Raw genomic sequence first — 25,182 nt, forward strand, 5'->3', positions numbered from 1 at the left:
ATCACCACGCCCAGCTAATTTTTTGTATTTTTAGTAGAGACAGGGTTTCACCATGTTGGCCAGGCTGGTCTTGAACTCCTGACCTCAGGTGATCCACCCACCTCGACCTCCCAAAGTGCTGGGATTACAGGTGTGAACCACCGTGCCCAGCTGCTGTATCACTTTTTATAACCTAACCTCAGAAATCACAGAGTGTTAGTTTTGCTGTCTTCTGTTGGGTACAAGTCACAAGCTTCCCCAGACTCAAAGAGAGTGGAATCAGACTCTACCTTTAGAGTAGCAAAGTTCCAAAAGAGCACGTGGGGTGGGCAATATTATTGCCCCCATTGGAGATTAGGACCATCAGTTGAGCCTGCCTTTCCTCCACCAGCCAGGAAAGATGTTGCAAACAATGGAAGCCTGGTGGAAGAGAGAAAGGGTGGAATTTGTTTGCAGGGCCATATCCTACAGTTGTACATACTGTGCCATGAACAGCCAAGGAGATGAGCTGAGATGAATCCAGCTCTACTTGCCACACCTGTGCCTTACTGTGGTACTGCATCTCCAGGATGAAGAAGCACCTTTTCTAATATGCATGGATACCATATAGGCAAGAGGAGTCCCCACATGGATGGTAAAAGGTCATTTAACCTAACTTGAAATTATTGGGTATCTATGGAACACATGCTACTTTGGAGAATACTAGGGCTTGTTTCAGTTTAAGAGGAACACAAAAGTAGGCCAAGAAATATCTTAGAGTATCTCAAAAATGATGCTGGGTTTACTCAAATGTTGTTTTAAAATTGTGTAACTTTTTTTTTGAGACGGAGTCTTGCTCCGTTGCCCAGGCTGGAGTGCAGTGGCGTGATCTTGGCTCACTGCAACCTCCGCCTCCCAGGTTCAAGTGATTCTCCTGTCTCAGCCTCCCAAGTAGCTGGGACTACAGGTGCCTGCCATCACACCCAGCTAATTTTTGTAATTTTAGTAGAGATGGGGTTTCACCTTTTTGGTCAGACTGGTCTCCAACTCCTGACCTCAGGTGATCCACCCACCTCAGCCTCCCAATGTGCTGGGATTACAGGCGTAAGCCACCGCGCCTGGCCCTAAAATGGTGTAATTTTTAGCAACAGGTACTTTTTATTTATTTTGTTTTAGAGTTAGGGTCTCACTCCGTCACCCAGGCTGGTGTGCAGTGGCACAGTCATAGCTCACTGCAGCCTTGAACTCCTGGGCTCAAGTGCTCCTCCCACCTCAGGCTCCCAAGTGGCAAGGACTACAGGTGTGTGCCACCATGCCAGGCTAATTTTAAAATTTTTTGTAGTGACAGGGTCTCATTGTGTTGCCCATGCTGGTCTTGAACTCCTGGGCTCAAGCAATCCTCCTTCCTCAGCCTCCCAGAGTGCTGGGATTACAGGCTTGAGCCACCATGCCTGGCTCCACCAGGTACTTTTTGATTGCATTGGTCTAAAATGTTCTAGACCTATCTTTGAAGAAGCTGAGGCACTGTATCTCAATGCTTGAGGGACTAGCCCTATCCACATATCGCCAGCCTTGGCTCGATGCAAAAAGTGGGCACAGGATTTCTAGGAAACCAGGCCAAACAGAATTAGGAGTTCTCTTTTATTCTTTGTGGTGCCTATTCTTCATTAACATAGCTTTTACATTTTAGTTAGATCCCCAAGAAGGTACATGCTTTCATTTCTGTTTATGGGCATCAGGAAACTTAAAAAAACTACAGATAAAACGAGGTAACTTTCAAATATTTTAAAGAGCTGGAAAAGCCAGCACAGTGGTGTTCAGCTAGTAGTGCTAGCTACTCAGGAGGCTGAAGTGGGGGGATCACTTGAGCCCAGGAGTTTGAGACTGTAGTGTGCAATGATTGTGCCTGTGAATAGCCACTGCATTCCAGCTTGGGCAACATAGTGAGACCTGTGTCTCTTTAAAAAAAAAAAAAAAAAAAAAAAAGAGCAAGATAGCATCATATATCCCTGAGTTTGATAAAGGTCAGCATGTTATAAGACAGCTCACAGAATCCAGGTATAAATTTCTGTCAATAAGATTATTAAAAAGCTATGATCATGCTGTTAAAGCCATGCTGGTGGTCAACAGCTGGGTCGAGGAAAACCTCGAATGGCAAGGCCCAGAGCACTTAAGAAAAAAAAGAAATTACTAGGGCTCAGGTATAGAGTATTAAGTTAATCGCACTTTTCAGTTCATGGCTCATTATACTATGATCAGTCCATCCAAAGCCCCTTACTTTTCTTTTATTTTTTTTTAGACGGAGTTTCGCTTTTGTCGCCAAGGCTGGAGTGCAATGGTGCAAAAATATATATATATATATTTTTGGTTTGTATGTATGTGTTCATGTGAAGTGTTGTCATGCCCACGGTCAGGTTCTGGTCCATGCTGAGGTCCGAAGGCAGTGGGTGGATGGGCGGCAGATAGCTGAAAGAACACTCAGGGGGCTGCAGGCAGATGAAGTATGGTTTTATTCAGCAGCTCTCTTACACCGTCTGTCTCTCTCTCAGCTGCTTGCTCTGGCTCTGTGGCTCCTGCCGCTCCCACACACAGCTGCACAGGCAGCTCTCCCTACAGGGTCAGCAGCTTAACTCTTTCTCTCTCTGGGCACAAGCCAAGCCGAGCCCTGGCTCCCCTCTGTCCATCTACTAGATGGACAGCTTTGGCTCTCTCTCTTTCTCTGGGTGTGTGCTTATGCACAGTGTCAGCAAGGCAGTTATACCTTTTACGAACAATAGTGGCTCCGAGCTAGGTGATGAGCCTTCCCATGTTATGGCTACATAGCTGTGATTATATTACAAATGGAGTTATGCACCAGCGTGCCAATCCCACTGAGTCATGCAGGATGTTTACCTTGGTCTATCCTTGACCAAAGCACATCCATGTACCTTACAAGTGTGTTGTTTGGTTTGCATGTATTTTAATTTACATTAGTATTATTGTTTTATATATCTCATTCTGTCTTCCTTTTTTTCACTTCTCACTTTGTTTTTAAGACCTATATATGTTAGGCCAGGCATGGTGGCTCATGCCTGTAATCCCAGCACTTTGGGAGGCTAAGGCAGCAGGATCACTTGAGCTCAGGAGTTGAAGACCAGCCTGGGCAACATGGTGAGACCCTGTCTCTACAAAAAATATAAAAGTTTGCCAGGCATGTGGTGCCTGCCTGTAGTCCCAACTACTTGGGAGGCTGAGGTGGGAGGACCAGGAAGTCGAAGCTGCAGTGAGCTGAGATGATGTCACTGCACTCCAGCCTGGGCAACAGAGTGAGGTCCTGTCTCAAAAAAACAAAAACAAAAACAAAAAAAACCCTATACATCTTGCTATGTACACATCTAGTCCATGATTCTGACTGCTGCAGAGTACTCCATAGTGTGCACCCACCACATTTGTCCTCTCTACTTCCCCAGTACTGGGCACCCCCAAGTGCCTCCAACTTTCCACCACCAAGACAATGCTGCCATAAGCAGCCACATGTGTGATTCATTTTGGGCCCATGTGGGAATCTTTAGGCAGTCTCTTGCTTATATGGTGTCTCTATGTGCCTCAGAAAAGGCACCTTTTCAGCCGGGCATGGTGGCTCACATCTATAATCCCAGCACTTTGGGAGGCCGAGGCGGGTGGATCACAAGGTCAGGAGTTCGAGACCAGCCTGGCCAACATAGCGAAACCCCATATCTACTAAAAAAAAAATACAAAAATTAGCCGGGCATGGTGGTGTGCGCCTGTAGTCCCAGCTACTCGGGAGGCTGAGGCAGGAGAATCACTTGAACCCAGGAGGCGGAGGTTGCAGTGAGCCGAGATCGTGCCACTGCACTCCAGCTTGGGCAACAGAGCGAGACTTCTTCTCAAAAAAAAAAAAAAAAAAAAAAAAGGCACCTTTTCCTCCTGAAGGATGCAGCCCCAACAGTAAAGCTGAAGGTTCAGCAATGTGGAGCTCAGGTTGGGTTTCAGCTCCTACTCACTCCCTCAGGTGGAGCCTAGTTGAGGATATAGTCTGTAAAACTGTGGGACGTGGCCCCGCAAACAAACATCCCCTCATTCTCACTTCCACCAGGTTTCTGTTTGCAACATCTGTCCTGGTTGGTATAGGAAAGGGGAGGGTGTCAATTGACACAGATATCTCATCATAGAATATGCATATACTTAATTTGACCAACCAGTGCCATACTGCAAGAGCACTTTATACATGGGCAGACAACACAGTTTATGTGTGTTCCACAGGAACTGGAAAGTCAGGTATGGCTGCAGCACACGGGTGGTAGAGCAGATGTGCCTGCCTGAGGCCAAGGTACTGCACTCGCCCACTTTGTCTTGGAGATGACAGAGAAACATCTTTTCCCCTAACACTACTGTCTTCTCATGTGTAGGACACAGGCAATGTGACTGGCCTCATATACCCAGGTCGGCAGCTCTGAGTGGCTCTGCCACAAGTGGTGGAGCTCTGGTCCTGAGCCATCCTGCCTTTGCCCTTTGGTGAGCAACCTGTGCCAGACACAAATAAGGACTGACAGTTCCCACTGAAGGACACCAGGACAGGCATAGATTCAGCCATCCAGGACAGTTGTATTAAACTGGTAAGGTTTAAAACCCATCAGAAATTCTTAGAATTCTTGAATTGATCTGAATTCCATTTAGATACATTTAAGCTCTCTTAAAACAACCATGTATGGAGGTAAATGAAGCACCTAAATTATAAAGAAAGCTGTTAATCATTTTCATGCTGATGTTTTCTCATGTCAAATGAGGATAATCACAATGAGAACTTCTATAAGAAGACAGAAGACACAATTCATGATGTTTTGGGAAGGAATCAATGAATTTTTCGGGCGATTTCTGAAAGAGGATCCCAGAAATCAAACAATGACTATCTTTCTTGGGCTCATGAACTTAGAATTACACCTCAGGACTTACAATAAGCCTGGGTAACAGCCCATTACACAAGGATGTGAATCACTCTGAATACCACAGCTATGACCATTATTATGGGCAATTATAAGTAAGCAAGGAGGTGGGCTTTGTAAAACAGTACAAAGGCACAGAGGGAGAAAGGTATACACCAGTATGTGCATAAACAAACAATCAGAATCCAGAAGATATTTATTACTAAAGGGGCCTAAACATAAAAACCGTAACATAAGCTTGGCATTCAGAAAGATGAGCACAGGTTAAAACCTGGAGACGGCTGCTATGATGACAAGACAGACACAGAGATTCACAAATGGCCTGGATGGTTCCCCTAAGACAAAGACATCCACCATCCAGTGGTGCCTGACTTATCCTTTTTGAAGGGCTCAGCATGGCTTTATTCTCTTCTATCCCTTGCCCTAGAAATGCATCACCCCCTCAGGGTCCTAGAGCCTACCTGTTCCTGCAGTGTCTCTTGGTTAGATTCCCGTCCCTATATCCTCGAAGTTATTAACTGACTCACATCTTTGGGCTCCTGATGTTCCATTTAAAAAGGTCAGCATTGGCTTCTACTCCATGTGAATCCAGAGTCAGCATCTTTCCCTGCTGTGTCAGCCCAGGCCCTGCTCTTTTATCATGAAGAATCGGCTCCTGTAGCTCATTGCAAGGTCTTAGTTTGGGTTTGGATTCTCAGGCTGCCTTTACCATCCTCCCTTCTACTTGACGCAAAGTCTAAAGTGTGCCATATTTGTTTATTTCTGTATTTATTTATTGGATTTAAAATATCTTTCTCCTGAGAGGCTCAAAGCTCATAAAAATTTTTCAAGGAGCAGCTACTTAATAATGATTAAGAAGTTATGCTACCATATGACTAATCCAGAAATAGGCCCAAATTAAGGCAAGGAAGATTTGAGTTGGCTCCTGAGGAAGTATTTGACAAATGAGGAAACACAAGGTTGGACTAGGCTATGGGCACAGGACTTGATGGGAACTTCATCTCATCCTGGAGTTCTTCAAGGAGGAGACAGAGCAGGGGATCTCACATAGTCTAGACTCGAGGATTGCCTGCCTGCAAGCAGGGAAAAGCCAGGGCTCCTTTTATATCGGGGAAAACTTCAGAAGGGTGGCTGAGTGTTATACTTTCAAGCTATAATTCTGTATTCTTAATGATTGAAAGGCACCTATTTCTAGAGTAATAATTAGGACTGAGAGCCTGCCTAGGATTCCAAGAGCTCAAATGACGGGACATCTCCGGCCTCCTGGGCCCCTGGAGTGTGGGCCTGTTCACTGCTCATTTTCTTTTTTCTTTTTTTTTTTTTTTTTTTGAGACGGAGTCTCCCTCTGTCGCTCAGGCTGGAGCACAGTGGTGCGATCTCGGCTCACTGCAACCTCTGCCTCCCGGGTTCAAGTGATTCTCCTGCCTCAGCCTCCTGAGTAGCTGGGACTACAGATGCGTGCCACCACACCTGGCGAATTTTTTCTATTTTTGGTAGAGATGAGGTTTCACTGTGTTAGCCAGGATGGTCTCAGTCTCCTGACCTCGTGATCTGCCTGCCTCAGCCTCCCAAAGTTCTGGGATTACAGGCATGAGCCACTGCGCCCAGCCTCTTAGTCACTTTTATAGGGCCAAGGCAAGTGGAATCTTAAGTGCTAATGTCCATTTAGTAGAAAAAAACTTCCAAATAATCAAATCTTACCTGTTATATCCAACCCACACTTGCCAATTATCCATTCCCAACTATTATACAAGGTTTCTACTAAAGAAAACTTTCCAGAAGTATTGAACAATGCAAACAGAGAAGATCTGACATTTCTTTTTTTTTTTTTTTTGAGATGGAGTTTCACTCTTGTTGCCAGGCTGGAGTGCAATGGCATGATCTCGGCTCACTGCAACCTCTGCCTCCCAGGTTCAAGCGATTCTCCTGCCTCGGCCTCCTGAGTAGCTGAGATTACAGGCATGCATCACCATGCCTGGCTAATTTTTGCATTATTAGTAGAGACAGGGTTTCCCCATGTTGGTCAGGCTGGTCTCGAACTCCTGACCTCAGGTGATCCTCCCACCTCGGCCTCCCAGAGTGTTGGAATTACAGGCATGAGTCACCACGCCCTGAAGATCTGACATCTCTAGAATTCCCACGAGCTGCTCAGACTGCGCAGGTGAACGGGCCAGTCCCAACAACCAGCAGTGCTCCATCCCTTCTGAGCTGGGGCCTGAGAACACGTGAGTGAGAAAGTTTCGCCCTGTTGCCTCAGCCGAAAGCTAGGGAATCCTAGCTCACATACCAGGTTCCTTAAGCAATGATGAATCTTCTTCACTTCCTCCTTTATTTCCTTATCAAGAGAGTAGTTCCCAGTTTCAGTGTGGAGGCCAGAAAGGACAAGATGACATCACCCTTCCCCCACAGCAATTTGCTCAGTCATCTTAGCAGGTTGCTTAAGAGATAAGTCACCCTCTCTACACTTCTTTTTGAAAGTCAAAACTAGAGATTATAGTTCTCAATATAGGGCAGCTGTTAACCTATCCCTTGATTCCGATCAGCCTAAGATCCTCAAAATAGGCCCCCAAGGAATGTCTCTAGGACTTGGGTGGAGGTGGAGCGTTGTCTCATATACTGAACTGTTGAGGAGACCTGGCTTCTAGTCTGAGCCTCGGTGCATAACTATGACCTTGAGCAAGTCCCTGCACACTCAGAGCATTTGGATCACCTTTAAAATAATGCTATGATCTTTCTCAACAGTAACATTTTCCTTCTTTCTTTTTTAATTTTACTTGTTTATTTATTTATTTATTTTTTTGATACACAGTCTCACTCTGTCGCGCAGGCTGGAGTGCAGTGGTGCAATCTTGGCTCACTGCAACCTCCACCTCCTGGGTTCAAGCGATTCTCCTGCCTCAGCCTCCCGAGTAGCTCGGATTACAGGCGTGTGCCACCACACTCGGTTAATTTTTGTATTATTAGTAGAGACAGGGTTTCACCATGTTGATAAGGCTGGTCTCGAGCTCCTGACCTCAAACGATCTACCCACCTCAGCCTCCCAAAGTGCTGAGATTACAGGTGTGAGCCACCACACCCAGCCTAAAATTTCTTATAGAGATATGAGGGTGGTCTCACTATGTTGCCCAGGTTGATCCTGAACTCCTGGCCTCAAGCAATACTCCCACCTAGGCCTCCCAAAGCATTGGGATTACAGGTGTCAGCCACCACACTTGGCCCACAATAAAATTTTCTACAACTCTATGCTAAAGAGGAAAATGGGCTACAGCTGCTTCAGAAGACTTATGGTGGCAAGTTCACCTACTCAGAAGACGCACACCAATAAGAGACAGACCAACAATGGTGAGCACAGCCACCTGAGGATAGGTCCATGGTCCCCACCACTTGGGAATAACTGGGTCACTGGAAAGCATGGCTGCCATCCCCAACCCTGTTTCTCTCCTATTTCTCTCCTCTCACTTCTCTACCCTGACACTAGATTATTTCTATTTTACAGGAAGAAAAAGTGTGATACATTCTCCCGAGCTTCAGAGGGAATCACTGTCGGTGACTGAATTGAACTCAGACGTTTCTGACACATAAACCAACATTTACATAATCACCATTCCTTTGCCAGCCTTTTGAAAAATGTTGACTTACACTGTTTGATCTCATATCTTGTCTTTAACAATTTATTTTCTCATACTTGAGACATCATAGTACTTACAGCCATAGGGTGAGGGGCCAGTTAAATAGAAAGTCCTGCAGCGATGAGGTTACTAATCTAATGAAAGGGAAGTCAGAGGTAAAAAAGCTCTAAGAAAACAGATAAAAGGCACAGACAAATGCATCCACAACTAATCACAGCTGTACAGAGTTAGTGTAGGCTTGGAGACAGTAGGTGGATTGAATAGTGTACTATGTATTAAGAAGAGAAATTACTGGCCAGGCGCAGTGGCTCATGCCTGTAATTCCAGCACTTTGGGAGGCCGAGGCGGGCGGATCACCTGAGGTCAGGAGTTCAAGACCAACCTGGCCAACATGGTGAAACCGCGTCTCTAGTAAAAATACAAAAAAATTAGCTGGATGTGGTGGCACGTGCCTGTAAACCCAGCTACTAGGGAGGCTGAAGCAAGAGAATAGCTTGAACCAGGGAGTCCGAAGTTGCAGTGAGCAGAGATTGCACCACTGCACTCCAGCCTGGCGACACAGTGAGACTCCGTCTCCAAAAAAAAAGAAAAGAGAAATTATTAGGCATGCACATATTTCGAGAAACAATTCGTTAGTATTTCACCCCCAAATCTAAACATTGCTAATTCTGTTCTATACCTAAACAGTGATCATTTTTAAGTTATTTATAATTTCAAACATAGACAACAGCAGACCTTTTGTATAGCCAATAATTATTCACTAATTTTTAAATTATTTATTTATTTATTTATTTTTTGAGATGGACTCTCCCTCTGTCACTCAGGCTGGAGTGCAGTGGCACAATCTCAGCTCACTGCAATCTCTGCCTCCCGGGTTCAAGCAATTCTCTTGCCCCAGCCTCCCAAGTAGCTAGGATTACAGGTGCCTGCCACCACGCCCAGCTAATTTTTTGAACTTTTAGTAGAGATGGGGTTTCACCATGTTGGCCAGGCTGGTCTTTAACTCCTGACCTCGTGATCCACCTGCCTCGGCCTCCCAATGTGTTGGGATTACAGGTGTGAGCCACTGCACCCAGCCATTCACTAATTTATATAGTGAATAGTATAATAATCCCCCATGTACCCATTATCCAGCTTCAACAATCATCAACTCATGGCCATTATTATTTTATCTGCACTCCAACTGACTTCCTCCATCCTGTGTTGTTTTGAAGCAAATCTCAGGCATCATAATTTCAACTTTAAATCTTTAATATTTATCTCTAAAAGATAAAAACTCATTTTAATGAAATCACTCCAATACTTAAAATTAATAATCCTATAATATCCAGATGATAATGTTTTAGGCAGCAAATGAAAAACGCTGGCCACTGGAGAGATGTGAAGTACTGTCACTCTCACAGGCTCTGCAGTTAAATGGGACGTGTTTCTAGCTTCGCTGATAAGACCCCATAAAGTGGGTGATGAGATTTCACAGCGAACCTAATTTTTTATTCTTTGTTTATTCTGCAACCTCTGCCTCCCGCGTTCAAGCAGGAAATCATGAGAATGAACTCTCCATGGAAGGAAGTTTAGAGAACCTACCTCCTCATGAACAACTCAGTTCCCCTTTGGAGAAGTAGAGATTCCATGTCATGAGCCAAGGCCATGGTGTCACACGTTGTGTCAGAGCTACACACATAGCTCAGGAATGTGAGTGAGCACAGTGCACAAGGGAAGTACTTGTACATCCAGAGCACAGTCCAGAAGCAACAGTCTATGGGAGTTTCTCCAGGCCTGATGCTGCTGGTTTCTGTTTTGTTGGAAATATTTTAAGAATTTGACTTTTTTATTTATAGGTTTATTTAACCTATTTAGTGCCATTCACAAGGGTTAGAAGAAAACATGGAGTCATGTAAAAAAAGGTTTTTTGTTGTTTTGTTTTTATAGATTTAGGGGTACAAGTGTTGTTACGTTACATGGATATAGTGCGCAGCGGCAAAGTCTGGGTTATTTCATGTAACCATCACCTGAATAGTGCACATCAGGCTCATTAAGTAATTTTTCATCCCTCACTCCCCTCCCACCCTCTCACCCTTCTAAGTTTCAAAAAACAGTTTTAGTTATAAGGGATATATGGAAATTTGCCATATTCCTTTGTAACAATTGATTGTTAATGTTCCTTTAAAGAATGTTATATAGGCTGGGCATGGTGGCTCACACCTGTACTCCCAGCACTCTGGGAAGCTGAGGCAGGAGGATCACCCGAGGTCAGGAGTTCGAGACCAGCCTAGCCAACGTGGCAAAACCCCGTCTCTACTAAAAAATGCAAAACTTAGCTGGGCGTTGTGGCATGCGCTTGTAATCCCAGCTACTTGGGAGGCTGAGGCTGGAGAATCACTTGAACCTGGGAGGCAGAGGTTGCAGTGAGCTGAGATCGCACCACTGGATTCCAGCCTGGATGACAGAGCAAGACTCCATCTCAAATAAATAAATAAATAGTAAAGAATGTTATATAAACAGAGGTCAATTTATGCAGTTCCTAAAGATTCATGTGCAAAAAATTTTATAAACCAAATCTTATTTTAAAAGCTTTAACATAGAGCACATAAAAAACTAAGAATTATTCCCTAATTTATGTTGTTTGGAGTCTAGGTTTTTGAACACAGCTTTTTTTTTTTTTCCTTAAAATGAAACAATCTCAACTAGGCTTGCAGGATTACATATTCCTGGGGCTATGCATGCCTTTTCACTCCTACGCCACCACTGCAATAGCCACCCAACTGGTTTTTATGCCTCTCATCCCGCCCCGTCATACTGAGTTGTCTTCCTAAAGTACATATCTAGTCCTGCCACTTCACTAATAGGCATTTAATGTTTCCATCACCTTCCAAAAATCTCCAAGTTCCTTAGCATAGCATGCAAGGTTCTCTGTGACCTGTCCCTGACTTACCAAACAACTTTATTTCCCTCTGCTCTCCACCCTCCATATACTCCATCCTCCAGCCATATCACTAGTAAATGCTTTTAGAACATAGTCCATATTTTTCCAAACACTGAACCACTGAATTCATTTCTAGAACTAGGGCCAGTATAGCGCAGTGTTAAGAGCTACCCTAGGCCGGGCGCAGTGGCTCACACCTGTAATCCCAACACTTTGGGAGCCGAGGCAGGTGGATCACCTGAGGTCGGGAGTTCAAGTCCAGCCTGACTATCATGGAGAAACCCTGTCTCTACTAAAAATACAAAATTAGCCAGGCGTGGTGACGCATGCGTGTAATCCCAGCCACTCAGGAGGCTGAGGCAGGAGAATCGCTTGAACCCAGGAGGCAGAGGTTGCAGTGAGCAGAGATTGTGCCATTGCACTCCAGCCTGGGCAACAAGAGCGAAACTATCTCAAAAAAAAAGAACTACCCTTTATTTCAGACTGGGTAGAATCCTGGCTCTGTCACTTACCAGCTGTGTGACTTTGAGAAAATCACTTAATTTGCCTGAGCCACAAGTTTCCTCAGCTCTAAAATAGGATGATGAGGCTGAGCACATTGGCTCATGCCTGTAATCCCAGCACTTTGGGAGGCTGAGGCAGGAAGACTGCTTGAGCCCTGGAGTTCAAGACCAGCCTGGGCAACATAGCAAGACCACCCATCTCTAATGTATTAAATTTTATGGAAAACTAAATAAATAAAATGGGATAAGGGTATATTTCTCATGGAGTTGCTGGGAGGATTCAGTTGGATTAGGCATGTCAAATGCTTAACACAAGGCCTGGCACAGTTCAATATATGATAACTATTATCCTCTACATTTCAATCTGTTAAGGTCCAGCTATTTGTCAAGATCTAGCTTAGCTGATACCACCCTGTGAAGCCTTTCCAGTTCCTCCAGCTGAAAGTCATCTCTCTTCTTCTGGGCTCCCACAGCTCATGCACAGTCTCTTTCTCAGCCCTAACTACTTTCTTGTACTCTAATTATTTATATGCACATCTTTTCTGCTCTGCTTTAGTGAATCCCTGCTACGTGCTAAGTGCCATAAGTTCCATGGGGGAATAAAAGATGAGGAAAACTTGGTTCCTTGCTGTACAACTGTTCACATTCTAGTTAGCAAACAGGGCAATTCAAATACAATTCACCAATGTTTGTTGAATAAAGTTGAGGCTCATGATCATCATTACAGGTTTCTGTTCCTCTGAGGTTCTCTTTTACAGAAGAATCTCAAAGTGTAAGCTAGATTTTAGGCCCAGGACCATTTCCCTACTATTAAGCAGAATTTATCTCTTGAGGGCAAATACAGTGAAATATAATTTAACATAGCTGAGTTTAGTGTACTATCAAGGGAAAAGTAATATTGGTGATGTCAGAGTCAAGTGATACCATTGTACTATGACTTCCTCTGCTCCCAAAGCTTTTGCCAAAATAAATACACAGTGTTGGACCTAAAATATTGCATAGGGCTATGAATCACTTCTAGCCTCCTTTTTCCGAGGAGGTAGTTGTGATGAGCATTCTTGGTATACCTGTAATTCAAGGCAGAGCAGATGGTGAAGGCTGCATGCCCATACCGCATCCTCCGATCCTGTCTGCAGATGCTCAAGGCCATGAGGTAAACAGCCCCGTTGGGCTTCCAATCCTAACTGCTGAAGGAGTCCTCTGTCTTGTATTGTACTAAATGACACTTTAAGTCACTACCAGATTCTGAATGTCATCAAGACTTCAAATGAGGCTGTTCAGGCTCCTGCATCACCCAAATACCAAAAGATGACACCTGTAGCGCCTACCACATGAGAAAACGGAGCAGCTGGACAGCATATTTTGATCATGTGAACGGGGCACACGTCATCAGGTTGGCCTCTCATGAAGTGACTGCCCTGGGCTGCCAGAGAAAAAGTGGCTTGTTCTCCTGGGCAAGATACCCACCCCCTTTCTTCTCTGCCCTTCTCTCCAGGCTGGCTGAGAATGACAACCTTGTGATAGGTCTAGGCTGGTTTCCTCACGCTATCTCCAGAGTTGTAATTCTGTGGGTAACTATAAGAGAGGAAGCTTTACTCACATATGGGCCCTTCCATGTTTCTGAACATAATGTGTTTCTGAAACATACCGAAAAGACAAATGTATGAAAGTCAAACAATAGGCTTAAATGTGTTAAGGGCAGTTCATTCCCAGAAAGCTAAAAATATTATGAAATGCCCAATTATATTTCACATTTTAATCACCGCATTGAACAATGTATTTTTAGAATTTGTAGATACTGTTTCTTTTTCTTTTTTGGATACAGGCTCTTGCCTCTGTTGCCCAGGCTGGAGTGCAGTGGTGTCATCACAGCTCCATGCAGCCTCAGCCTCCTTGGGCTCAGGTCATCCTACCACCTCAGCCTCCCAGGTAGCTGGGACTACAGGTGCACACCACCATGTCCAGCTAATTTGTTATATTTTCAGTAGAGATGAGGTTTTGCCATGTTGCCCAGCCTGGTCTTGAACTCCTGGGCTCAAGTGATCCACCCGCCTCAGCCCCCCAAAGTGCTGGGATTACAGGCATGAGCCACAGCACCCAGCCTCCTTTTATTCTTAACAACTGAATATATGTCAGCTGGCACGTGACTAAGAGTTCAGATGAGGCTAAAAATTCATTGCTCTCAGTGCCTCTGAGGAGCTTGTCTTTGTCTTCTTTCAGCACACTTATGAGAGCAATGCTTCCAATCACTAGCATCAGCAGCCTCATTTTTTTTTCCAATTCTACTCATTTTTATTCTTACAAAAAAGAGGAAAATAGGCCAGGTGCGGTGGCTCATGCCTGTAATCCCAGCACTTTGGGAGGCCAAGGCAGACGGATCATGAGGTCAAGAGATCAAGACCATCCCGGCCAACATGGTGAAACCCCATCTGTACTAAAAATACAAAAAAAATTAACTGGGTGTGGTGGTGTGTGCCTGTAATCCCAGCTACTCGGGAGGCTGAGGCACGAGAATCGCTTGAACCCAGGAGGCAGAGGTTGCAGTGAGCCAAGATCATGCCACTGCACTCCAGCCTGGTGACAGAGCGAGACTCTGTCTCAAAAAAAAAAGGAAAATAATGAAATTGTCATTGAAACACTACTGTGCCAAAAACACTGAGAGCAACTGGCAAGACTGCATGCATTAGACATGCATTGTCTAATGCCACGCTGCAGCAGCCTAAATGTTGGATGAGAACCTGAATGTAAGACTAGGCTAAGAAGCTGTCAGCACTGTACGGTACCATTCAGGTCACAGTCTACTTACCCGGACATTATCTCATTTGGTTATTTCCTCACTCTTTCATCTCACCCCACACCCTTCACTTTTAAGGAAGAGCAATGATGGTAAGATTATGGAAATCAGTATTTGCTTAGCATGAATTATTAGTAAACAAGTATTATTTATTTTACTCAATATGGTAAATACTGAGTAATTGCATAACCATCTAATGAGATGTTAAGAAGAAAGTCTTTAAAGGAGCTCTTTACACCAGGACCACAGGAAGCATAAAAAACCAACAACATTAAAGAGTTAATAAATATCAGTGATGAGGCTGGGCGCAGTGGCTCACGCCTGTAATCCCAGCATTTTGGGAGGCTGAGGCGGGAGGATCACCTGAGGTCAGGAGTTTGAGACCAGCCTGGCCAACATGGTGAAAGCCCGTCTCTACTAAAAATACAAAAATTAGCTGGGCATGATGGCAGGTGTCTGTAATCCCAGCTACTCAGGAGGCTGAGGGAAGAGAATCGCTTGAACCCAGGAGGCAGAGGTTGCAGTGAGCCAAGATTGCGCCATTGCACTCTAGCCTAGGCGACAGAAGTGGAATTCCGTCTCAAAAAAATTAAAAAAAAAATCAGTGATGGACAAACCAGGCATTTGTGGAAAATGCTCTTGGGTCCTACAACCACCTGAAGAAGTCTATATTCTTAACCCATCAATGGAGTGAGAAAATTGCGCTTCACTCAGAGTGAGATCTTCAGCATGGGGTAGCATATCAGCAAGTTAAAAATAAAATAAAAATAAAAAAAAAAAACAAAGACTTGGCCAGGCACAGTGGCTCATGCCTGTAATCCCAGCACTTTGGGAGGCTGAGGTGGGCAGATTGCTGAGGTCAGGAGTTCGAGACCAGAACTTTAGACTTTAGTAGAGACCCATCTCTACTAAAATACAAAAAAATTAGCTGGGCATGGTAGTGTGTGCCTGTAGTCCCAGCTACTTGGGAGGCTGAGACACAAGAATCACTTAAACCCAGGAGGTGAAGGTTGCAGGGAGGCAAAGGTTGCAGTGAGCTGAGATTGTGTCACTGCACTCTAGCCTGGGTGACAGAACGAGACTCTGTCTCACAACAACAACAACAAAAAAACCCACAACAATAACAAAACAAAAATAAAGACTTGATTCAAACAGAATGTGAAAAATGACACATGAGAAATTTGGGAATTTGAACACTGGATATTTGATGATATTAAGAAACTGTTGGCCGGGTGCAGTGGCTCACGCCTGTAATACCAGCACTTTGGGAGGCTGAGGTGGGTAGATCACGAGGTCAGGAGCTCAAGACCAGCCTGGCCAAGATGGTAAAACCCTGTCTCTACTAAAAATACAAAAATTAGCTGGGCGTGGTGGTGCTTGCCTGTAATCCCAGCTACTCAGGAGGCTGAGGCAGAGAATTGCTTGAACCTGGGAGGTGGAGGTTACAGTGAGCTGAGATTCTGCCACTGCACTCCAGCCTCGGTGACAGAGCAAGACTCTGTCTCAAAAAAAAAAAAAAAAAAGAAAAAAGAAAAAGAAACTGTTGGCAGGACGCGGTGGCTCACACCTGTATTCCCAGCACTTTGGGAGGCCAAGGCGGGCAGATCACGAGGTCAGGAGTTCAAGATCAGCCTGGCCAACATGGTGAAACCCTGTCTTTTCTAAAAATACAAAAAATAGCTGGGCATGGTGGCAGGTGCCTGTAATCCCAGCTACTCAGGAGGCTGAGGCAGGAGAATCATTTGAACCCAGGAGAATCGTTTGAACCCAGTTGCAGTGAGCCAAGATCGTGCCATGGTACTCCAGCCTGGGCGACAGGGTGAGACTCCATCTCAAAAAAAAGAGAAACTGTTAATTGGCTGGGCACGGTGGCTCACACCTGTAATCCCAGCCCTTTGGGAGGCTGAGGCGGGCGGATCACTTGAGGTCAGGAGTTTGAGACCAGCCTGGCCAACATGGCAAAACCCGGTCTCTACTAAAAATACAAAAAATTAGCTGGGCATGGTGGCAGATGCCTGGAATCACAGCTACTCCGGAGGCTGAGGCAAGAGAATCTCTTGAACCCAGGAGGCAGAAGTTGCAGTAAGCCGAGATCAGGATACTGTACTCCAACCTGGGCCACAAAGCGAGACTTTGTCTCAAAAAAAGAAACTGTTAATTATTTGTAGGTGTGATAAGTGATTATATCTTTATAAAAAGAACCCTAAGCTTTTAGAAACACATATTGAAATATTTAGGTAAGAATTATATGATGTCTGGGATTTACTTCAAAATAATACAAGAGGGTGGGAAATGAGCGGGGTAATAGATGAAACAAAATTGACCACATGTTGATAACTATTAAAGCTGGGTGATGAGTAACAGGAGGAATTATGAGAATCTTATTATGAGATTCTGTTTACTCGTGTATATGTTTGAAATTTCCCATAACAAAAAGTTTGTAAAATGTTGGAGGATTGGAAACATAAATTAAAACTGGATACAAAGAATCCTGCCACATCAACACGGACAAACATTAAGAAAAATATTGGGGGCCAGGCGTGGTGGCTCACACCTACAATTCCAGCTCTTTGGAAAGCCCAGGCAAGAGGATGACTTGAGCCCAGGAGTTTGAGACCAGGCTAGGCAACACAACAAGACCCTGTCTCTACAAAAAAAAAAAAAAAAAAAAAAAAGAAAGTAAAGGAAAGAAAAATTATCCAGCCATTATCTGGACATAGTAGCACGTGCCTGTAGTCCTAGCTGCTCTGGAGGAGGATCGTTTGCACCTAGGAGTTACAGGCCGCAATGAGCTGTAAGCATGCCACTGCACTCCAGCCTGGGTGACAAAGTGAGACCCTGTCTCTACATAAAAATTTAAAAATAACATTGGGAAAAAGAGTTGCAGAAGGATAGGTACCAAGTGATGCCATAATTCCACATATATAAAATGCCAAACATGCCTAACAATGCAATCCGAACCTTTAAGGGTACATGCATATGTCGGTAAAAGTAGGAAGACCAGCATAGAAAGGAGTGGTACAAATTTCAGAAATGTGGTTACTGGGGATGCAGGAAGGAGAATACAATGGGGGAGGGTTACACAAAGGGCTTCCACTATTTTTGTAAAGTCTTAGACCTTTTTGTTGTTGTTTTGGGACAGAGTCTCCATCTTATGGCTCAGGCTGGAGTGCAGGCTGTGATCATAGCTCACTGCAACCTCCAACTCCTGGGCTCAAGCATTCTCAGTCCCTGAAGTAGCTGGGTTGCACAGTGCCCACCAAAACTGGCTAATTTTTGTATTTTTAGTAGTGACTGGATTTCACCATGTTGCCCAGGCTGTTCTCAAACTCCTCACCTCAAGTGATCCTCCCATTTCAGGTTTCCCAAAGTGCTGGGATTTCAGGCATAAGCCACTGCACTTGGCCAAGCCTTACACCTTAAATTGGGTTATGGACACATAGGTGATTACGATATTCTATACCTTTCTGTATTTATGAAATATTTCATAAGGAAAATACATAACTAAAATTTTAAATTAAAAAGTGAAACAGAAGGTTACTAATCACCTAGAGGAATGAGTTAGAAGATTCTTGCATTTCTTGTGTTGACTAATAACTATGCCCATCTCTTCCCACTGCCTGCCCCACAACCCCTGTAGCTTGTAAGATTTGTTTTTGTTAAGATACTATTGTGAAAAATAATATCGACAAAAATACAATTAACATATTTAAAGACTAATTTAAAGACTAATAATAAAACAAGTTCTCTTGCACTTTTTTTTTTTTTTTTTTTTTTTTTTGAGATGGAGTCTCGCTGTGTCACCCAGGCTGGAGTGCAGTAGAACAATCTCAGCTCACTGCAACCTCTGCCTCCCGGGTTCAAGCGATTCTCATGCCTCAGCCTCCTGAATAGTGGGACTACAGGTGCGTGCCACCACGCCTAATTTTTGTATTTTTAGTAGAGACGGGGATTAGCCATGTTGGGCAGGATGGTCTGGAACTCCTGACCTCAAATGATCCACCTTCCTCGGCCTCACAAAGTGCTGGGATTACAGGCATGAGCCACCGCGCCCAGCCTTCTCTTGCACTCTTGACTCAAGAAACATGACATTACCAGTAACACTGAGGTTCCAGGTATGCTGTCTCTGATCACATTCCCAACAGACAGGGCTGCTATGCTGAATTTTGTATTTATTATTCCTTGGCTTTTTTTTATAATCGAATCATATATTGTGTATTTTAAAATATATTTAGCTTTGTATGTGTTTAACGTACATACGTGGAACCATAATGTGACTTGCTCTTCTTATGAAAACTGTTTGCGATTTATTCATGTTGGTGTATATAATTCATTCATGTTCATGTCTGTGTGTATATATATTAATAATACATGACAGTTTATTTATCCAGTCTGTTGTTGATGGATTTTGGACTGTTTCCAAATTTTGCTGTAACAAACAACACTGCTGGGAACATCCTTACATGCCTCCTGAAGTCCATGTGCAAGACTTTCTCCAGAATAAAAACCAAGGAGAGGAATGGTTGGTCACGGGATGTGCCCATCTACAATTTGCTAGATAATGCCAGGTTGTCTTCCCAATTTACACTCCCACCAGCGGAGTGTGAACATTTCCATTGTCCCATGTCTTCACCAACACTTGGTGTTGACAATGAGCTTTTGCCAACTGGGTGAGAATGAAAACTAGAATCTGTGCTTTTAATTTCCATTTTCCTGCTTACTAATAAAGCCGAGGCTTTTTTTTTTCATATTTTTGGCCATTCACTTTCTTGCTTTTGTGACATATCTATCTTTTGCTCACTTTTCTTTGGGGTATGTTGTCTTTTTTCTTTGTGGATTTTTAGGAATTCACCATGTGTTTGAGGTATAATTATATAAGTTATGTAAGTTCTCTAAGTTCCCAGTTGTGACTTGCTTTTTCACTTTTTTACTCTTCTGGTATGAGGGGTAGTCCTAAATTTTAATATAGTTAATTTTTTTTTCTTTTTGAGATAGAGTCTCCCTCTGTTCCCCAGTCTGGAGTGCTGTGGCGCGATCTCAGCTCACCACAGCCTTGACCTTCCTGAGCTCAAGCGATCTTCCCACCTCAGGCACTGGAGGAGCTAGGACTATAGACATGCACCACTGGGCCCAAGTACAGTTAAATTTGGTCACCAGTTTTTCCTTTTTGCTTTTGCTTTTTGTGTCTTATTTAAGAAAGATGGGCTGGGCGTGGTGGCTCATGCCTGTAATCCCAGCACTTTGGGAGGCCAAAGTGGGCAGATCACCTGAGGTTGGGAGTTTGAGACCAGCCTGACCAACGTGGAGAAACCCCGTGTCTACTAAAAATACAAAATTAGCCGAGTGTGGTGGTGCATGCCTGTAATCCCAGCTACTTGGGAGGCTGAGGCAGGAGAATCACTTGAACCCAGGAGGCGGAGGCTGAAGTGAGCTGAGATCATACCACCGCACTCCAGCCTGGGCTACAGAGCTAGACTCTCTGTCTCAAAAAAAAAAAAAGAAAAGAAAACAGATATGAGGCTGGGTGTGGTGGCTCACACCTGTAATCTTGGCACTTTGGGAGGCCAAGGCAGGCGGATCACAAGGTCAGTATTGGGAGAACCAGCCCCCAATATTTCAAAGTAGGTTCTTTTCTATTTTCCGTAAGTGTTGGCTGGTCTGAGAAATAAAGAGAAAGAGTACAAAGAGAAATTTTACAGCTGGGCGTCCGGGGATGCCATCACATATTGGTAGGACTGTGATGGCAACCCCGAGCCACAAAACCAGCAAGTTTTTATTAGGGATTTTAGAAGGGGAGGGAGTGTACGAATAGGGAGTGGGTCACAGAGATCACATGCTTCAAAAGGCAATAAAAGATCACAAGGCCAGGGCAAAATTAGAATTACTGATGAGGTTCCATGTCCCGCTGGGTACATATTGTCATTGATAAACATCTTAACAGGAAACAGGGTTCGAGAGCAGACAACTGGTCTGACTAGAATTTGCTAGGCTGGAATTTCCTAATCCTAGCAAGCCTGAGGGCACTGCAGGAGACCAGGGTGTATTTCCTCCCTTATCTTCAACCGCATAAGACAGACACTCCCAGAGTGGCCATTTTAGAGACCTCCCCCTGGGAATGCATTCCTTTCCCAGGGTTATTCCTTGCTGGGAAAAGAATTCAGCGATGTTTCTCCTATTTGCTTTCTGCAAGAAGAGAAATATGACTCTGTTCTGCCTGGCCCCACAGGCAGTCAGACCTTATGGTTATCTCCCTTGTTCCCTGAAAATCACTGTTATCCTATTCTTTTTTAGGATGCCCAGATTTCATATTGTTCAAACACACATGTTTTACAACAATTTGTGCAGTTAATGCAATCATCACAGGGTCCCGAGGCGACATACATCCTCAGTTTACGAAGATGACGGGATTAAGAGATTAAAGTAAAGACAGGCATAGGAAATTATAAGAGTATTGATTGGGGAAGTGATAAATGTCCATGAAATCTTCACAATTTATGTTCTTCTGCTGTGGCTTCAGCCGGCCCCTCCTTTCGGGGGTCCCTGACTTCCCGTAACAAGTGAATCTACCATTCTGGGGTCTGGAGGACAGTGGCCCTCTTCTCACAGCTCCACTAGGCAGTTCAGAGTCCCTGACTTCCCGCAACAGGTCAGGAGTTTGAGATCAGCCTGACTAATATGGTGAAACCCCATCTCTACTAAAAATACAAAAAGTAGCTGGGCATGGTGGCAGGAACCTGTAGTCCCAGCTGCTCGGGAGGCTGAGGCAGAATTGTTTGAATCTGTGAGGTGGAGGTTGCAGTGAGCTGCGATCGCGCCACTGCACTCCAGCCTGGGTGACAGAACAACACTCTGTCTCAAAAAAAAAAAAAAAAAGGAAGAACAAAGTAGAAGCATGTGTCTAACCAGATGTCAAGATTCATGTTAAAGTTGTAATTAAGACACCATTGAATTGGTGTAAGGGTAAAAGACCAGTAGAACTGAATAAAGAGCCTAAAAAACTCACACATGTACAGAAACTTAATATATGATAGAAATGGTATTGACAACAAATGTGGAAAGGATAGACTCTTAAATAAATGAGACTGGGACAATTGGTAATCCATACAGAAAAAGAGGAACTGAATTCTTGCCTCATACCAAACACAAAAAATAATTTCGTATGTATTATGCACTTAAATGCAAATGGAAAACTTTAAGACTTTTAGAAGAATATCTTTGGCCGGGCACAGTGGCTCATGCCTGTAATCCCAGCACTTTGGAAGGCCGAGGCCGGCAGATTACCCAAGGTGAGGAGTTTGAAAGAGCCCAGAGGTTAGTTTTATTTGTATTTGAACTTTATCTAACTGGAAACATGTAGTAAATATGTAAATGGGGCCAGGCATGGTGGCTCACACCTGTAATCCCAGCACTTTGGGAAGCCGAGGTGGGCAGATCACCTGAGGTCGGAAGTTTGAGACCAGCCTAACCAACACGAAGAAACCCCATCTCTACTAAAAATACAAAATTAGCCAGGTATGGTGGCACATGCCTATAATCCCAGCTACTGGGGAGGCTGAGGCAAGGGAATTGCTTGAACCCAGGAGGCAGAGGTTGCGGTGAGCCAAGATTGTGCCATTGCACTCTAGCCTGGGCAACAATAGCGAAACTCTGTCTCAAAAAACAAACAAAACAAACAAACAAACAAACAAAAAAACCTAACCTTCAGTGATAGATGTCAGATACTGGTTTCCTTTGATGGGAGGCATTGGCTGAAAGGAGGATAAGGGGTGATGTAATTATTTTATATCTTGCTTTGGGTGGTGGTTACATGGGTATATTTAATTGCCACAATTCATAAAGTTAAATAGTTAGGGCCCTTGCGTTTTATTTTATATAAGTTTATGCCTTTAAAAGAAAAAATATTGTTAAGAAAATGAATAGACAGATATACCACGAATTGTGAGATAATATTTGCAGTGCATCTGTGTGACAAAAGACTTGTGTCCTGAATGTATCAGGAACCACTAACAATTAACGACAACAACAAAAATCCAATTTAAAATGTACAAAGTATTTGAACAAACAAAAAAGACATAAGAATGGCCAATAAGCATGTGAAAGGGTGCTCAACATCATTATTCATTAGGAAAATGCAAATTAAAACTTCGATTTAAAAAAATCTTCAATGGGGTACCATTATACACCCACTAGATTGGATAAAGTTATAATATCAGATGTTTATAAAGCTATGGAGCAACTGGAACTCTCAATCTTTGCTGGTGAGAGTGTAAACAATTATATCATCTTAGAGAACTGTTTGGTAATTTCCCATAAATTTAAACATACATTTTCCCTATGACCACACAATTCTACTTCTAAGTATTTTTCCAAGGATAACGAAGGCATAGATCCACAAAAAGACTTGTGCAAGAAAGTTCATGGCAGCCTTAATCATAATAATTGAAACAGCTCAAATGTGCATCAACTAGAGACTGGATAAAGAAATTGTATTATAGTCATGCACTAGAACATGACATAGCTATAAGAATGGCAGTAATCCCAGCACTTTGGTAAACTGAGGCAGGATGATCGCTTGAGCCCAGGAGTTTGAGAACAGCATGGGTAACATGGCGAGACCCCATCTCTACAAAAAATAAAAAAGTTGGTCAGGCATGATGGGATGCACTTATGGTCCCAGCTACTTGACAGGCTGAGGTGGGAGGACTGCTTGAGCCCAGGAGGTGGAGGCTGCAGCAAGCTGTGTTCATGCCATTGCACTCCAGTCTGGGTGATGCAGCAAGACCTTGTCTCAAAAAAATTTAACAAAAAAATTTTTAAAGAGGAAATTAACAAGTAAGTGTTAACTGCAAACCATGGATGGATTTTGAAAACATTACACAAAACTATATGTATTATATTTCATTTATAGGATTCAAGGTACGTGAAGTCCAAGAACAAGAAAAACTAATCTATGATGTCAGAAATCAGAAAATGGTTGCATTGTGGGTAAACAGAAAATTGACTGGCAACCAGCACTGGGGAAATGGAAATGTTCTATACCTTATTTATGTGGTGTTACGTGGGTGAATACAATTGTCATGACTCATTCAACTGAACACTTAAGATCAATTTAAAAATTCTTTAAAATGAAGGTAAAATAAAGACATGTACGGGAAAATACAAATGACTGGATTTGTCATCATATAGTCTGTATTAAAGGAAATACTAAAGGGTATTTTTTAGACAGAGAAAAATGACCCCAGTGTAAGCTTGGAAACGCAGGAAGGAATAAATAGTAACAAAAGAGTAAATGTTAACTGTCTAAAACAATAATAATGTATTGTAGGATTAATATATGTAAAATTAAAAAATGACATCATTAGCACATAAGTAGGGAGAGAAGCAAATAGAGTTGAAGTATTCTAAGGTATTTTCATTATCTAGAAGGAATAAAATACTAATTTTATTAAACTCTGGTAAGTCACAGAGCATGTGACAAAAATCCGCCGATAATTGTCAAATATATATATCTCATAACAAACTGATACAGGGAAATATTGAATAATAAAAATACTCAATAATTTTTTTATAAAAGCAGTAACAGAGAGAGAAAGAAAAACAGAATACATGGAACAAATAGAAAGTAAATAGCGAGGTGGTAGATATAAAACCAAACATATAAGTAACTATATTAAATAAAAAAGGTTCCAAATAAAATGCTCCAAAAAAAGAAATAGATGGTCATACTGGATAGAAAATTTAAAAACCTAACCATATATTGCTTATAAAATAACCATTTATATGAAATATAAATATGTAGGAATATTCAAAGTAAAAGAAAACAAAAATAGTTACTATTCAAACTCTAAACAAAACAGGTAGCTATATTAATAACACATAAAGTAGACTGTAATGTGAGAAGCATTACTAGAAATGAGACATATTTCATAATGAAAAAAAGGTACGATTCACCAGAAAAATGCAACAAACCTAAACTGAATGCACCTAATAACATAGCCTTAAATGTATATTAAAAACTGATAGAATTAAATGAAGAAGTAGACAAATCCACAATGATACTTGAAAATTTTAACACATAACCCTCAATAACAAATAAACAGGACACATGCCAAAGAATCAGATACGGTATAAATATTTAAACAACACAATTAACACTCTTGAACTGACACCTATAGAACATTGCACCCAATAATTACAGAATTATTTTTAAGTTCAAAAATTTACTATATGTTGGCATATAAAACAAATCAATAAATTTCAAAGGAATGAAATAATACAGAGGGATTCTCTGACCACACTCTAATTAAGCTAAATATTAATTTCAAAATTTCCCATGGGCTTGGAAACTGAGAATTACATTTCTAAATAACTCATGGAATAAAGTAGATATCATATTGGAAATTGGAAAAAAACTTACTAAATAACACTAAAT

At 42.8% G+C, this 25,182-nt stretch overlaps 1 protein-coding gene across 12 annotated transcripts in view; it reads right to left on the bottom strand.

Moving 5' to 3' along the window:
- The window catches only part of LOC100462342 (cyclin-dependent kinase-like 3), a 144,775-nt gene that overhangs the window by 6,549 nt on the left and 113,044 nt on the right, over positions 1–25,182 (bottom strand). Inside the window, exon 13 of one of the 12 annotated variants that reach the window (XR_008525742.2) lies at positions 270–399. The exons of the other annotated variants lie outside the window; for them this stretch is intronic. The gene's annotated coding sequence lies outside the window, so the exon portion shown is untranslated. The remainder of the gene's footprint in view (positions 1–269; positions 400–25,182) is intronic. 12 annotated transcript variants of the gene reach the window in all.

Source organism: Pongo abelii, chromosome 4, assembly GCF_028885655.2.
Source record: "Pongo abelii isolate AG06213 chromosome 4, NHGRI_mPonAbe1-v2.0_pri, whole genome shotgun sequence".
Taxonomy (NCBI): Eukaryota; Metazoa; Chordata; class Mammalia; order Primates; family Hominidae; genus Pongo; species Pongo abelii.